Source organism: Sphaeramia orbicularis, chromosome 8 (genome assembly GCF_902148855.1).
Source record: "Sphaeramia orbicularis chromosome 8, fSphaOr1.1, whole genome shotgun sequence".
In the NCBI taxonomy this organism is placed as follows: Eukaryota; Metazoa; Chordata; class Actinopteri; order Kurtiformes; family Apogonidae; genus Sphaeramia; species Sphaeramia orbicularis.
Window position 1 is genome coordinate 4121474 of NC_043964.1, and position 16537 is coordinate 4138010.

The following is a 16537-nucleotide window of genomic DNA, read 5'->3' on the forward strand; positions in this document are numbered from 1 at the left end:
CGAAATGTACAAAAACAGCTAAAGCCATCAACAAAATTAACAAAAATTAATAATAAACCAACAAAATAATAAGAAACATGAACAAAATAAGCCACAAACTGAACAAAATTGGAGAAAAAATAATAAAATAGAAACAAAATGTAGAAAAATGAACAAAATAAGCAATTAAATGAACAAAAATGAGTAAAATATTTACAACATTATAAATAATATGCAAAATATGAACTGAAATGAAGTAAAAAAAAAAAAAAAAGAAAAGAAAAAGAATAAAATAAAATTAGCAGCATGTAATTGAATTTGGTCCCAGTAGTTTTAGTTTTGGGCTCTTTTTTTTTTCTTTCTAAATCAGTCCAACTGCTTTGTGACACCTGGTTGAACTCCATAAAGCAGTTACATGGTCAAAACTGTGGGGAAAAAAATGTGATTTGACTTTTTTTGCACCTAAACAAAAAAAAATGTGTCCCCTAAAGTAAAATGAGTTTGACACCATTGATCTAATCACATAATTACAAAAAATAAAACAATAATCTTTATTGAATGAGGACATTTACAGGTATTTTATTGGTAATTTTAAGTCTTTACGTTTGAGTTGAAAAAGAAAACCCATATCTGTGAGTCATCCATGAATTTGGTTTTCATATATATGTATAAGTTTTTAGGTTTTGTTCAAATCTGTTTTATTTCTAGACACTAAAGTAGGATTATTTTGATTATTTTGCTTTTTGACACCTGGTTGAACTCCAGAAAAACAGTTACACGATCAAAACTGAAGAATGAAAGAAAAAAAAAAAAAAAAAAAACGATGTAATTTTACTTTTTGTCGCACCATAACAATGAAAAAAGTGTGGCCCCTAATGTAAAATGAGTTTGACACCCCCAATCTAATTACATAATTTAAAAAAAAAATAAACAGAATATTTGTTGAATGAGGATATTTACAAGTATTTTAAGGTAATTTTAAGTTGTTGAGGCACTAAAGTAGGATTATTTTGCTTAGTTTGCTTTTTAACACCTGGTTGAACTCCAAAAAGCAATTACACGGTCAAAACTCAGGAAAAAAACATTTAAAAAAAAAGAAATAAAGGAAAATCACGACAACACTGCAAAACAACAGTAAAATTTTTTTTAAAAATCACACAGAAAACTGAAAAAAAAAAAAAAAAAAGCCCAAACAGTCGGTCTCACTCACTGCTCTGTGTTTTACGCCCCATTCCACAGGCAGCGGGGGGTGTACTGAGCATGCTCAGATGTCTATGGAAAGAATAAGGTCTATTTTCTCAGCACGTTTTGAAATGTTTCCTATTGAGTAAACGGTTGAATTTTGATGAATATCTAAAATAAATCATACATTCAGAACATGACTTCTTACTACCTGTTTTATTTCGACGGACTAAGTCAGATTACTTTGTCTTGTTGCATATTTGAAATAAACTAAACTAAATACACACACACATATATATATTTATAAGGTGGTCAGATGTGTTGGCGGTGGCGGCAGCATTTTCAGACACAGAGCGAACAGTGTGTGTGTGTGTGTGTGTGTGTGTGTTGTATTCCTCCTTAAAGGTCACCTGCAGAGGCTTCCAGAAGCTTCTGAACCCTCTGTGCACATGGTTGGATTTCAGCTGCTGCAGAGGTATTCCATTGATAAAGTCTGGACATGTGTTACTTTCAGTCCTGCCTTTTCAGTTTTTCCTGGTGCTTCTCTAAAACCATCCTCGACATCTGCAGAATAGCGAAGGTCGTTGTGGAAACAGCGCCACACATAAGCTACAGTTTATGAGTGTGTCTCCCATGTAAATATTTATGTCAGTGATGGTGAATGTTATCTGAGCGACAAACCACACAGTCCAAAAGCTGAGGCCTGGTGATAGAACTGTGGGTTCTGGAAGGATTTTCTTTAGTAAATGACAGTTTAAACAGTTTTATGACACTGACTGAAATGCACACAGTATGGTTAATTTCAGTTATATTTACATTATTAGTTTTATTTTCGACACTGTTTCTATTTTGAGGACTTGACTACATTTAGTGTTCTAGGTTTTTAGGTGTTACATGAGGAAAGCTTTGATTTATAGAAGGTGGTAGAATGGAAGCAAGGATGAAATAATCCAAGGCACCAAACCAGATTTACAAACCCACTGTTTATTTAAAGGTCCCATTTTGTGTAAAAACATTTTATTATTATTCAATATGAACCAAAAGTGAGGTGATTTTAGCACGTTGTATTGTGTGTGTGTGTGTGTGTGTGTGTGTGTGTGAGTGTGTGAGTGTCTGTGTGTGTCTGTGTGTGTCTGTGTGTGTGTGTGTGAGTGTGTGAGTGTCTGTGTGTGTGTGTGTGTGTGTGTGTGTGAGTGTGTGTGTGTGTGTGTGTGTGTGTGAGTGTGTGAGTGTGTGTGTGTGTGTGTGTGTGAGTGTGTGAGTGTCTGTGTGTGTGTGTGTGTGTGTGTGTGTGTGAGTGTGTGAGTGTCTGTGTGTGTGTGTGAGTGTGTGTGTGTGTGTGTGTGTGTGTGAGTGTGTGTGTGTGTGTGTGTGTGTGTGTGTGTGTGTGTGTGAGTGTGTGAGTGTCTGTGTGTGTCTGTGTGTGTCTGTGTGTGTGTGTGTGTGTGTGTGTGTGAGTGTGTGAGTGTCTGTGTGTGTGTGTGTGTGTGTGTGTGAGTGTGTGAGTGTGTGTGTGTGTGTGTGTGTGTGTGTGTGAGTGTGTGAGTGTCTGTGTGTGTGTGTGTGTGTGTGTGTAGAAGGCTGGAGACCCGAGGGTTGCCGGTTAGATTCCCCAGACTGGCAGAGGCTGTTGGCTGATGTGCCCTTGAGCACTTAGACACTTAACCCCCCAGACGGCTGGTGTGGAACAAAGCCCACTGCCCCCAGTGTGAGGTGTGTGGTGTGAAGACAGAAAACAGAATCTAAAATAAGAATAAAGCTGAAAGTAGAGTAAAAAAAAAAAAAAAAAAAAAATAGACATAAAATACAAATGTGTGTGTAACAGTATGTATATGAACTGCACTTCTATAGTGCATTCTCTACACCTTCATGGTGCCCAGGGTGTTTCACTAAGCCCCATGCGGGGCGCTGCCAGACACTGCTGAGGTTCAGTGTCTTTCCCAAGGACACTTCAACATGAGGACAGTTGGAGCCAGGATTCGCACCGCCAACCCTTCAGTCATTGGTCAACCCACTCTACCAGCTGAGCCACAGCCGCCCTACCACCTGATTCATTTCAGTGTTTTTCAACCTTGAGGTCGAAACAAATCAGGTCACCTGAAATTTCTAGTAACTGATAAAAAAACAAAAAAAACAACAACTTACTAATAAAATATATGTGGTGAGTTGAAAGAGACAATCTCAATCCATAACAGACAAACTGTGGTTGTGAAACTGCAGCACTGTGGTTCTGTTTATGTGTCAAATGTTCACTGTGGTCAGTTTCAGATGCTGCAGCTCTTTCATAATTCATAGTTTCAGTTCTTGTTTGTTCAGTATTAATTGTCCTCCTTGTAAATCACAGCTGGACTGACTGGACAGATCCTGACCAAGGAAAATCACATTCTCCCTTTGTGCAGTAATCTACACCTGGATTTACTGCCTCTGTCCACAATAATATACATTATATAGACTAAATGTCCTCTAAAATTAACGTTTATTTGCAACATAGTATAGCAAACTATTACATGATCAAAAAGAAATGAATTTTAGCAAAAACAAAAGTCTGTTTTGAATGTCTGGGGTCACCAGAAACGGGGTCATGAGCCAAAAAAGGTTGGAAACCACTGCTATGTACAAACAGTGCATTTCTGTTCTATGAGGCTGTTGAATCACGCTTAGACTTAATGAGCATCCTGATGGAAACACCACAGGACATGGTTCAGATTAGCCAGGATTAATTGGTCTTTATTTAAGGCTCTGGCCTCGTACAGGTCATGAAAATTATTCAGACAGAAGGTTGTTAAGTTTACCCATCAGGCCATATCGGATTTACTTCATTTGGAATCCACTTGTGAATTCGATGCGCGATGCCTCGAAGTGAGAAGCACACGCTGATTTTTAACAGTTAGCATTCCAGTCCTGATAGTTTTCTGCACTTGGACTGAACAGTCATATGTATTCTGTTTGTTTTTGTGCATTAACTGAATTGTTTGATCAGTTCACAGATTAAATGTCACATTACAGACTCACGACCTTCTGAGCTGACACGCTGTCAAACCGTACGTCCGACTTATGGTCCCACTTTGTCCAGAGGAAAGTATCTGTTGGTTTGTGATCTCATGTGCACGAATACACGGGCTGAGTGTGTGAAGGGTGTTTGGAGATCAGACGACAACGTGGCTTCGTGGCTTCGTGGCTTCGTGGTCGTGCGGATGGGACCGGGCGGTCGATCTGCGATTTGTCTCAATGGTCTCGATGAAATGAAGGCTAAAATTAACCAAGGAGTGCACATGCCTTTCCATGACCCTTTGGTGTGAGAGCCAAGTGAGACGGGAATGTGCACCGAAGAGGCCAGACAACAACAGGACAGACAGTCCCGGAAAAAAATATGAGACCGCCCCTGGTTTTCTTCAGTTTCTTGTTCATTTTAATGGCTGGTCCAACTAAAGGTCCATTTGTTTGGACGAATATAATGATAACAACAAAAATAGCTCAGAGTAGTTTAATTTCACAGCTGATATCTATCCATTTAACATGTTTTCTTGATAAAAAAACCAAAACAAAATCACATCAGTTCTTCCATCAGTATCTAAGGCAGGGTCTCAAACATGCGGCCCACCAAAGGTTCCACTCCAGCCCCTGGGATGAATTTGCAAAGTACAAAAATTCCACAGTCACGGCGGTCAAAGTCATTTTAGTTCAGATTCCATAAACAGACCAATATGAAGTCAGATAATAGTAGAATAACCTACAAAAAATAACTCCATATTTTCTTCTGGGTTTGATGTGAGAAAAAATTGTTTTTCATTATGTCTGTAAATAATGACAACATGAAATTTTTGTCTCTTTTTTGTGCAAAAAATAACTTTAAATCATGAAAATATTTACATTTACAAACTATCCTGTAATAATAAAATGTGAATAACCTAAACAAATATGAACAACCTGAAACATCTAAAGAAAATTAAGCACAATTTGAACTCTTTTCTGCCTGTTGTTAATTATTTAGTGTCTTTGTAGTTGTAGTTGTTAAAATTTGCTCTTATTTTTGAGGAAATTTCAGTGTTTTCAGGTTATTCACGTCTTTTTTATTTGGATAGTTTATAAAAGTAAATATTTTCATAGATTAATGAGGTTTTTTGCACTAAAACAAAGACAAAAATCTGGAGCTGTCATTATTTATAGGTTATTCTGTTATTATTTTACTGGTTCAACCCACTGGAGATCGAATCCAAGAAGAGAGAGCACATTACTCCAGTGTTGGTTTCCCTGCACTGGCTACCGGTAACCTACAGAATTGATTTTAAGATACTACTCCTCACGTATAAAGCTCTAAATGGAACCGGACCAAGTTACATTGCAAACTCACTGATCAATTATGTACAAACTAGAACACTGAGGTCATCAAACGCAGGGTTACTAGTGACTCCCAGAAATATTACAAAGAAAATGGGGACGCAGCCTTTACTAACTATGCACCAAAGTTATGGAATACAATTCCAAAAGACATTAGAGAAGCCAGTTCACTGAATATATTTAAAACCAAATTAAAAACATCTTTATTCTCATTAGCCTTTGCAAGGAGATAAAAATGGGGTCACAATTCAGGAACCAGGAATGTGCGGTTTTTATTTTTATTTTTAGTTTATTTTATTTCTGTTTTTATTTTTTATTTTATTGTATTTCAAATTTCATCTTATTTCTTGCACTTCAAAAATTCTATGCATAATCAAATATTTTAATGTGCGCTGTTTTTATATTTATTTTTATTTTATTGTATTTCTAATCAAATCTTAATGCATTTTAATATTGTATTTTTTCAGTCAATGTGAAGCAATTTGGGCTACAATTTCTGTATGAAAGGTGCTATACAAATAAAGTTTATTATTATTATTATTATTATTATTATTATTATTATTATTATTAAATCAGGCTGAATGTGGAACCTGAAAGAAAATGAGTTTGAGAGCCCTGATGTATGGCATTGTACTGACAAAAACAGTGCTTTTATTCATTCCATGTTTTCTTTTCTGTCTGTTTTAGTCACATGACACACACAGGAGTTAGGACTGGATTGTATAAACATTGTTTTTGAGGACTTTTGATGGTCTGATAATTTTTTCTGTGACTGTACACTCAAGTTTGTATGACCATCCACTGAGTTTAACATTATTATTTTATCACTTGTTCTAACTGGAAAAGCACTCGGAGAGCGCAGACCTCCACCAGGGCAGATTTTTTTAATATATCAGTTGTTTCTGTATATGAAGTGTGTTTGCACAGTCGGCCCTTGTACAGAAGCAGCTGGACTGATTTAGAAAAAAAAGACCCAAAACTCAAACTACTGGGCCTAAATTCAAAGCCTTGTTGTTGTTCAGTGTGTTCCAGTTCACAGTTGAAGTTCAATATTCTAAATCTTTTATTGATGTGCATTCTGAATGTCTTATTTAGTAAAAACCTATCAAACTTCTCCTGTCTTTGTCTTTTTTTTTTTGTTGTCGTTTTTTTTTTTGTTGTTGTTGTTCAGATACAGAGATGAGGTGGAGTGAAATGATCGTGTATGAAATGTTAATCTTCAACAAAAACTGCATTCACTTCAAATTTGTTCCAACCTGAGTCAAATACAGCGACACTCAACCACTAAAAATGGCACACGGACCATAATGACTTCCTCTGATGCAGATTCAGACAGAATGCACAGTTGTTTTCTGTTTCCCTGACAAGCAAAAACAAAACAAACCAAAAAAACATCATTAATAATAAATCACTGAAACAAAACCTGTCTGATGTAATTATTCAAGATATTTTCAGCTTCATTTCCCAGAGGTCTTTGCTTCTGCAGAGTGGCGTTGGCATTTTCTAACGAGACAGGCTGCCTGCGTATTCATGTTTTCTGGAGCTTTGGTCTCCAGCTGTTGTCACCTCACACCCTCCGTGGAAAGATAATCAGCTTAAAAATGTCCATCTCAGTCACCTTTAGCCTGTGGACCGGCGCTGTGGACGGGAAAGGGTTTCAGAGGAGCTCCAGCTCTGAGAGGTTTATCTGCCTGGAATTCCTTCTGCTCAGGGTCGCCTTCAGAGCAGACCTGAGACCCTCCATTCCTGCGATAAGAGCCGAAAAACAGATACAAACTGTACTTTACACACACTCGCATGTAAATACACACACACACACACACACAGAAATACTCTGAAATTCACAGGTTCAACCTCAGTTCCAAACTTGTAAGAGGCAAAAAAAAAAAAAAAAAAAAAAATCCAACAAATACATATTTAAAAAATACAAGAAAAACACATGTAAGGTGATAGGAACATATATTTTAAGAACATTAGCATGTGGAAATTACCAAAAATAGTCACTTCCTTAAGAAAGGGTTAGCCCGTTATAGTTCACTCAGAAAAATACTCTGAAATTCGCAACTTTAACTTTAGGTGTTATTGGAGGACATGACAACACTTACTGCTTTTGTGAAATTTTTCAATTTTTTTAACATGTAGAAAATCAAGATTAATGAAGTTACCATATTTGGTTCCTTACTTGTAAGTGTAAAAAAAATGTTTAAAAAAATTTAAAAAATCCAACAAGTATATAAAAAAAAATACAAGAAAAACACATGTAAGGTGATAGGAACATATATATTTTTAACTTAAGCATGCAGAAATGACCAGAAATAGTCACTTGCTTGATAAAGTGTTAACTCTTTATAGTTCACTCACAGAAATACTCTGAAATTCACAATGTCAACCTCAGTGTGTTATTGGAGGGCATGACAACACTTACTACTCTGGTGAAATTTTTCTAATTTTTTTTTTTTTTAACTATGTAGAAAATCAAGATCAGTGAAGTTACCATATTTGGTTCCTTACTTGTAAGTGACAAAAAATAATAAATAAATAAATAAATCCAACAAGTATATATGAAAAATACAAGAAAAACACATGTAAGGTGAAAGGAACACATATTTTTTTAACTTTAGCATGCGGAAATTACCAGAAAATAGTCCAGAAATAGTCACTTGCTCAATAAAGGGTTAACCCTTTATAGATCAATCTTGGTTTGGTATTGGAGGATATAAGACTTTATTAGTTTTGTGAAATTTTGTCAAAAATGTATCATGTTATGTAGAAAATCAAGGTTAATGAAGTTACCATATTTGGTTCCTTGCTCATAAGTGGCAAAAAAAAATAAATACAAAAAAATACAAAAAATCCAACAAGTATATATAAAAAATACAAGAAAAACACATGTAAGGTGAAAGGAACCTATATGTTTAGAACTTAAGCATGCAGAAATGACCAGAAATAGTCACTTGCTTGATAAAGTGTTAACTCTTTATAGTTCACTCACAGAAATACGATGAAAATCACAAGTTCAACCTCAGTGTGTTATTGGAGGACATGACAACACTTATTACGTTGGTGAAATTTTTCTTTTTTTTTTTTTTTTTTTTTTTACTATGTAGAAAATCAAGATCAATGAAGGTACCGTATTTGGTTCCTTACTTTTAAGTGACAAAAAAATGTGAAAAAAAAAATTAAATCCAACAAGTATAAATGAAAAATACAAGAAAAACACATGTAAGGTGAAAGGAACATATATTTTTTAAAGATTTTTTTAAGATATATTTTTTAAGAAACACCTGAATTCAACGTGTCCACATACTTTTGTCCATATAGTGGATGACTTAGCTAATTATGCTAATGAGGCTAACGATCTGCCCGTAACTTCCATTTTGTCTCTTTGTTTGTTTGTTTATTTTTTTACTGACAAAAACACAAATTTAATCGGTGAATTAGAATTCCTTTGCATTATTTTCTTGTGTTTCAGTCCGGGTCCACAGTCCTGGAGCCGGTCTTCCTGTAAACCCTCGGTGCAGGTGTTTATGTAAATCTGCAGCGACACTATTTTCGTCTGTAATTATCTGTGTTCCCACATTGACAGTAACACTCAGAACAGGCTGTGGCGTTAAAGCAGCAGAACCATCAGATACGATGAACGGCGTCTGTCTGCGCCGTAGAACCCTGGAGTCAGCTGTCAGAACGAGGAGCGATCAGATCTGTGTTCACGTTTGGATAAAGGCAGAAATAGTGTCATCAGTTATTAACCCTTAAAGACCCACTCCCCAAATGACATTTTCTCTCCATTTAATCTGTCTTCAGCGATTATTCCTCATTTTTTCCAGTAAAAATCTGGCATTTTGCTGTATTTAATACACTTATTTTGTAAATTGTTCATTTAGTTAGGTGCTTTGTTTATTTTTCTACCTTTTCTTGCCTGTTTTATTATTTTTTTTCTTCGATTTTGTTGAGCTTGTGGTGTATTTTGGTCATTTTACTTATTACTTTGTTGATTTATGATTTATTTTTGGTCATTTTAGTCATTACTTTGGTTGTTTTTGTTAATTTTGTTACTCATTTGATCCTTTTTATTTATTTTGTTAAATATTTTGCTTATTTTTTCCACATAATTTATTATTTTGCTGTTTTTTTTTTATTCATTTTTGTTAATTTTATATATTAATATATATGAAGTCAACTGTCTTTTTTTCTGTCTCATTTTTTTCCAGTAAAATCAGGTATTTTGCCATATTTAATTCACATATTTTGTAAATTGTTCATTTAGTTGGGTGCTTTGTTTATTTTTCTACCTTTTCTTGCCTGTTTTATTATTTTTTCTTTGATTTTGTTCAGCTTGTGGTTTCTTTCATTCATTTTACTTATTATTTTTGTGATTTATTATTCATTTTTGTTCATTTTATTCATTACTTTGGCGGTTTTTGTTCTTTTTGTTGCTTGTTTGAGCCTTTTTACTTTATTTTGTCAAATGTTTTGTTTATTTTTTCCACATAACTTATTTTTTTTGTATGGGTTTTTTATTCATTTTATTTATTTTACTTTATTTTTTGTTGTAACACTCAATAATTTCCCCCTGAGATTAATAAAATATTCAGATTTTGAAATTCAGCTCAAGGATGAAACAGCATGCCCAAATACAACACCAAAATATTTTATTGTTGTTAAATTAAACATGTTTTATCGTAGAAACAGTCCAAAGTAATGTTACAGACATTTACGTGGTGTGTTTGTGCGTTTGTTCTAAGTCTACTGTCAGATCAACACAACAAACACCAAACTGAGGTGATTAGAGGGAGAGGAGCAGGAGAAGGGGCTGAGTGACGGGGGTGGAAGAGGAGGCTCATGGGAACACAAATCACAGCGTGTCCTTGACGACCAGCACAGCGACAGCCACCTTGGGCGAAGCGCCACTCTCATTAGTGCCGCGGCCTGTCAGCGGGTTTCCAACAGAACACGGGGCCATCATTTCCTTTCCTGAAGTCAAAAATATGGTTTGGATCAGAGGATTTGTTGGAGTTTATCTGCTGTTAAAGCGTCTCTGTTCGATATCAGTCACACAAAACCACACAGGTGTCAAACATACGGTCTGTGGGCCAAAACAGGGCCGTTAAAGAGTCCAGTCTGGACTATAAAATGAATTTATGAATTATGAACTTGGACAAGATTCATTAAAAATAAAAATAAAAAAAAATAAAATTAAAAAATGAATAAATAGTAAATAAATAAATAAAAATTCTAAAAAAAAAATTTAAAATAATAATAATGAAAAAAAGGAATAAATTCAATAAAAATAAAAATAATAAAAAATGAAAAATAAAAAATACATAAATAAAATAAAGTAAAATTGCATTCATTTATTTATCTATTTATTTATTTATTAATTAATACAATAAAACAAGCTAAAAAAAAAATTAAATAAAAATAACAAAAAATAAAAACTAGAAAAGCAAAAACAATTAAAATTAATTAAAGTAAAAATAATTAAAAATAATAATAATGATAATGAATTAACAATCAAGGATGTTGAACTGGTTTTAGCTGATGTTCCACATTCAGCCCAATATGATCTCAAGTAAAATAATAACATATTAATCTATATATAAATAATGAGTCCAAATGTCCTTGTTTAATAAGAAAAATGTACATTATATTATGCCTATAAATAATGACATTTGCAAATTTTTCTCTTTATTTTAGTGTGAAAAATGATATTAACTGATGAAAATATTTACATTTACAAACTATCCAAACAAAAAAGATGTGAATAACCTGAAAAAAAAAAAAAAAAGAAACTTACTAAGAAAATTAAGTGTAATTTGAACAACTTATCAATTACACATTACAGATCAGATCTACAAAGGTCCAAAACATTTAGTAACAGACAGAATATTGTTTAAAAAATTACATTTAATTAACTTCAGACATTTCAGGCTGTTCATAATTGTTTAAGTTATTCACATTTTTTTAAAGGATAGTTTGTAAATGTAAATATTTCCAAAATTTTCTGTTTTTTTGAACGACAGACCAACATGATCTAAAGCAAAATAATATAACAGTAACCTCTAAATAATGACTCCAAATGTTCTTCTTGTATCATGTGAATTTTTTTTTTTAAATTACATTATACCTATAAATAATGACAACTCAGAATTTTTCTCGTGGTTTTCATGCAACCCCCCCACCACCACCACCACCCCCCATTAAATTCTGGAAATATTTACATTAACAAACTATCCTTTAACAATAAAATGCAAATAACCTGAACAAATATGAACAACCTGAAATATTTGAAGAAAATTAAGCATAATTTTAACAATATTTTGCCTGTTGCTGAAAGTTTTGTGCTGTTAAAATTGCACTTACTCAGTTTTTTCAGGTTATTTCCATCTTTTTTTTATTTGGGTAGTTTGTAAATGTAAATATTTTCATAATTTAATGTTATTTTTTACACTAAAACAAAGAGAGGCATTTGAAGTTGTCATTATTTATAGGTTATTCTGTTATTATTTTACTGCACTGAGCCATTTTAGATCATATTGGACTGGATGTGGAACCTGAACTACACACACTGGCTGGAAGAGGACTGGAGGTCAAAGGTCGTGTCAGCCTCTAAACACCCCCTTCACACCTCCGGCCTGACTCTGTCTCTGTCACCTCCTGGTGTCATAAAGTGAACATGTCTTATCATATTATGTTCATGAGGATGACACCAGATGAAGACAGGAGGAAACAGGATGGATTTAGAATGTTTAGACTTTAACCCATAAACACCCAGAGGTACTTTAATGACTATGAAGGCAGATTTGTTTCTTTGTTACTTTAACCAAAAAAAAAAAAATTCAATCCAAAAATATATATATTTTCAATCATAAAAAACTTATCTTGAATAAAAAAAACCTTTTCAATCAAAGAAAAAAAGTGTTTGAATGCAAAAAATATTTGAAATCCAAAAAATTGCATTTGAACACTTTTTTATTTGATTGAAAAGTTGTTTTTTTGTTTGTTTGTTTTTTTATTGAAGTGAGTTAGTTGTTGATTGAAATAATTTTTTGATTGAAGTTCTCTTCTTTGTATTTTTGGACATATTAGAGGTAGTATATTTGTGTATTTATCATTCAATCCCAAAAAATATCACCTCAATCAAAAAAACATTTTTCGATAAAAAACTTGACTTCAATGAAAAAAAAAAAACCAAAATATTTTAATAAAAAAAAGAGTTTGAATGCAAAAAAAAAAAAAAAAAAAAAAATTCAGACCCAAAAAATTACATTGCGTTTTTTCTTTGAAGTGAAAACATTTTTGATGTTGTTTTTTTTCTTGTGTGTGTGTGTGTGTGTGTGTGTGTGTTTTTTTTGTTGTTGTTGATTGAAACATTTTGACACAAACATCCCGCTGTGGGCAGATGCTTCCCCATTGGTCAGACACGTTTGAGTGACAAGTGTCTACACCAGTGACATTTAACATAGGAATGTGTCTAGAACAAGGAAGTACCCATTTGGAAAAGTACAGGTATGTGGTGAAAATCCATCTTCCATCTCCATCCATAATAATTCCCAGATGAATTCTTCTCTTTGTTTAACCTTTCTTAAGAAATTTATCACCATTTATTAAAATATTATCCTCAAAATTTTGTGAATTTGTGAAATGCAAAAATTACACTGAAGATATGAACAACCAAGGATGTTAAAATCATTTTAGTTCAACTTCCACATTCAGACCAATATGATCTAAAGTGGATCAGACCAGTACAATACCATCATAATAACCCATAAGTCATGACAACTACAAGTTTTTCTCCTTGTTTTAGTGTTTTAAATAAAAGAGAGTTACATGACAATATTTATTTATTTTTTTTATTATTTATTAACAAACTATCCTTTCACAAAAAATATGATTAACATGAAATGTCTTAATAGAAATAAATGCAATTTTAACTTAATTTTGGTAATGTTTCTCAAGTTTTTTGTTAATTTTTGTGCATGTTTTGTTCTTGTTATTCTTTATTTTGTTCATATTTGTTGTTTTTTCCCCTGTTAACGGTGTTTATGTTTTTCAAACTTCTCAAAATAACTTCTAATGCACATAATATTGTTCTAAATCCCCTTAGTTTTCTTAAGATATTTCAGGTTGTTTGTTGGTGTAAACATTTCCAAAATATAATATTATTTTCTTCACCCTTAAACACAGAGAAAAGTTTGGGGTTGAGATCATATATAGGTTATTACTCTATTATTTTAAAGGTCTGACCCACCTGAGACCACATTGAACTGTTAAACCTCTGAACTAAAGTAAGTTTACCCCCCCCCCCCCCCCCCAGTTTAGACTCCTGATCGATGAGTGCAGTCTTTTATTTCAGATGACCCTGGACCTGCATGGAGAACAGGTCTCACACATGGGTTTGCAACAGTTTGTTGTGCAGTCTCATGTAAAAACATTATGTAAATCATGTCCTGTTTACGTATGTCACTGGACTATAGGAGTGGCTTTATCTAATTATTGCAGGTCACAGAGGAAACTCAGAAAAGCCAATGATCTGAATGAGTCTTTTCGTTCCCTGGACTACATTTATGGGTTCTTTGGGTGGAAACACATCTCTAGTTCTTTACTTTTCCATCTTTTATACATTTCTTCTGGTTAGTTTTGCTTTTATTTTGTAATTTTTTGAGTTGACTGCTCCAAGGCATACTTGACATAGTTAACCCTTTAATCCCTGACGTGTCTGTGGTGAGTGTTCTGAATGTTTGATTTATTTGAAATATTCAAAAAAAATTCAACTGTGTGCTCAATAGAAAACATTTTAAAACATGTTTATTTACATGTTATTTCCATAGACATCTGAGCATGCTCTATGTACAACCCCCCCCCCCCCCCCCCCCCCCCCCCCCCCCTCCGCCTGTGGAATGATGGGTAAAACACAGAGCAGTGAGTGAGACAAACCCACTATTAAAAATAGACAGTTTGGGCTTTTTTTTTTAGCAATGTCTACTGCCACAGTACTATGGCACAAAATATCAGTTTGTCTATTTACCACAGAGCCAATCAAATGTTAGCATTTGTACTAGAGCCAATCAGGGATACTGTTCCATGAACTCATTATCCTCTTGTTACTGTGGTCATATATGACATATTTTTCAGTTCATTCTTTTGTGCATTTTTCTACCACAGTACTGAGGCAACTGTTGGAAGAAATGACAAATTAGTGATAGCATAAAGTAGAGAATAAGAATTATTGTTCTAAATACTAAATAGTGTGTTGTTTTATGGTGTTCTTTGTCTTTTAAATCACTTCACATTTTTATAGACTTGCCTTTATGTGATGTCTGTCCCTTCTTAATTTTAATTTTAATTGTTTAAATTTGAATTTTATCCTGTTTGGTTATTAATTTACATTCTCATACATGATGTTTTTATCTCACTCCTTCATTTTTACATTGATTTGACAGCATCATGTTATCCCTGCCCTCTTTACTCCGATTCACATAATTTATTTGAAGTGTCATGTTTTTTGTATTTGTTGTACACATTTCTCTTATTGTGTTGCTTCTGTTTGTGTTTTTACTTGCATCTTGTATCCTGCTGTTGTGCCCTCTGCTTTGTCTGTCAAAGCACTTTGTAAACTTTGTTTTTAAAGGCGCTATAGAAATAAAGCTATTATTATTATTATTATTATTATTATTATTATTATTATTAACAATAATATTATTATTATTATTATTATTATTATATTATTATTATTATTATATTATTATTATTATTATTATTATTATTATTATTATTATAATTATTATTAATATTATTATTATTATTATTATTATTGGCTCTGGAGGCTGCAGAAGGTGGGCGGAGCTACATATTAGATGCAGCAGTATGTTGTGTGACTTCAGTTCTGTGTCAGTTCAGTGTATTCAGTGCTGTGGTCCTGTGGAATTCTGCACTCTGAATGTTGTCACTGTGGCTGATTTATATCAATGTCGGGTTCACCTACTGCCCCCCCCCCCAGGTACTTTCTCAGGATGTAAGTTACCAGTCTAGACATGATTAGACATGATATGGTAAATGGTAAACAGACTGAACTTTTATAACACATTTTTCTACACCGTAAAGGTGCCCAAAGCTCTTTACAGTTCCTCACACTCACCCATTCACACACATTCATACACCAGTAGGGGGCTGCTGCCATGCAAGGCCCTGCCTGGCCCTAGTGGGTTCAGTGTCTTGCCTAAGGACATTTCGACATGTGGACAGTCGGAGCCAGAATTCGAACCACCGACCCTTCGGTCAAAGGACGACCTGACATAATGAGGGCGCTGATTGGCTCTGTGGTAATAGACAAACCCATATTTCGTGCCACAGTACTGTGTCAATAGCCACTTCATTTGTTTGTTTTTTTACACCGTTTCCTTGTTTTTTGTACCCTTGGCCCTCACCACAGGGTATCGTCATCAGTTCATCATCCGTCTGTCTGTCTGTATGTGCAAAAACTTTGGTGTGGACTAAACGCCGAGGGTTTTCACGTGCTGGCTCGTTATGTTTGTTTTTACTATTGTTTGTAGTGTTGTTGTGGTTGTTATTTCGAAGTTTTTAGGCTAATATTTGACTGGTCCGGCCCATTTGAAATCATTCTGGGCTGAATGTGGATCTAAACTGTGTCAGCTGTTATGTTGGACTAAGTCTGGAAAATGTTCAACCACAGTGTCAATATTACTAATAATAATATGTTGGATTTCACAGAACAAGAAAGAAGAAAGTTTTTTTTAAAGCAGCTACTATTCATTTGTTTGGCCTTAATGAAGATGAGTAAAATTAAACACCAAGAAAACATCCCATCAGGCTTTACTAGATTAGATACATGTTCCGAGTAAATTTCTTGCCTCATTTGACTTTAACCAGCCAAACGTTGGAACAAATTGACCATTAGCCTCGGTTAGCTTCAGTATTGATCGTCCAGTCTGTGAACTCTACTGGGAGGAAGAGCATCGATGGAACAGATACTTAAAGACGGAGGCGCTAATGAACACATCGATCCCTGATCTCCAAT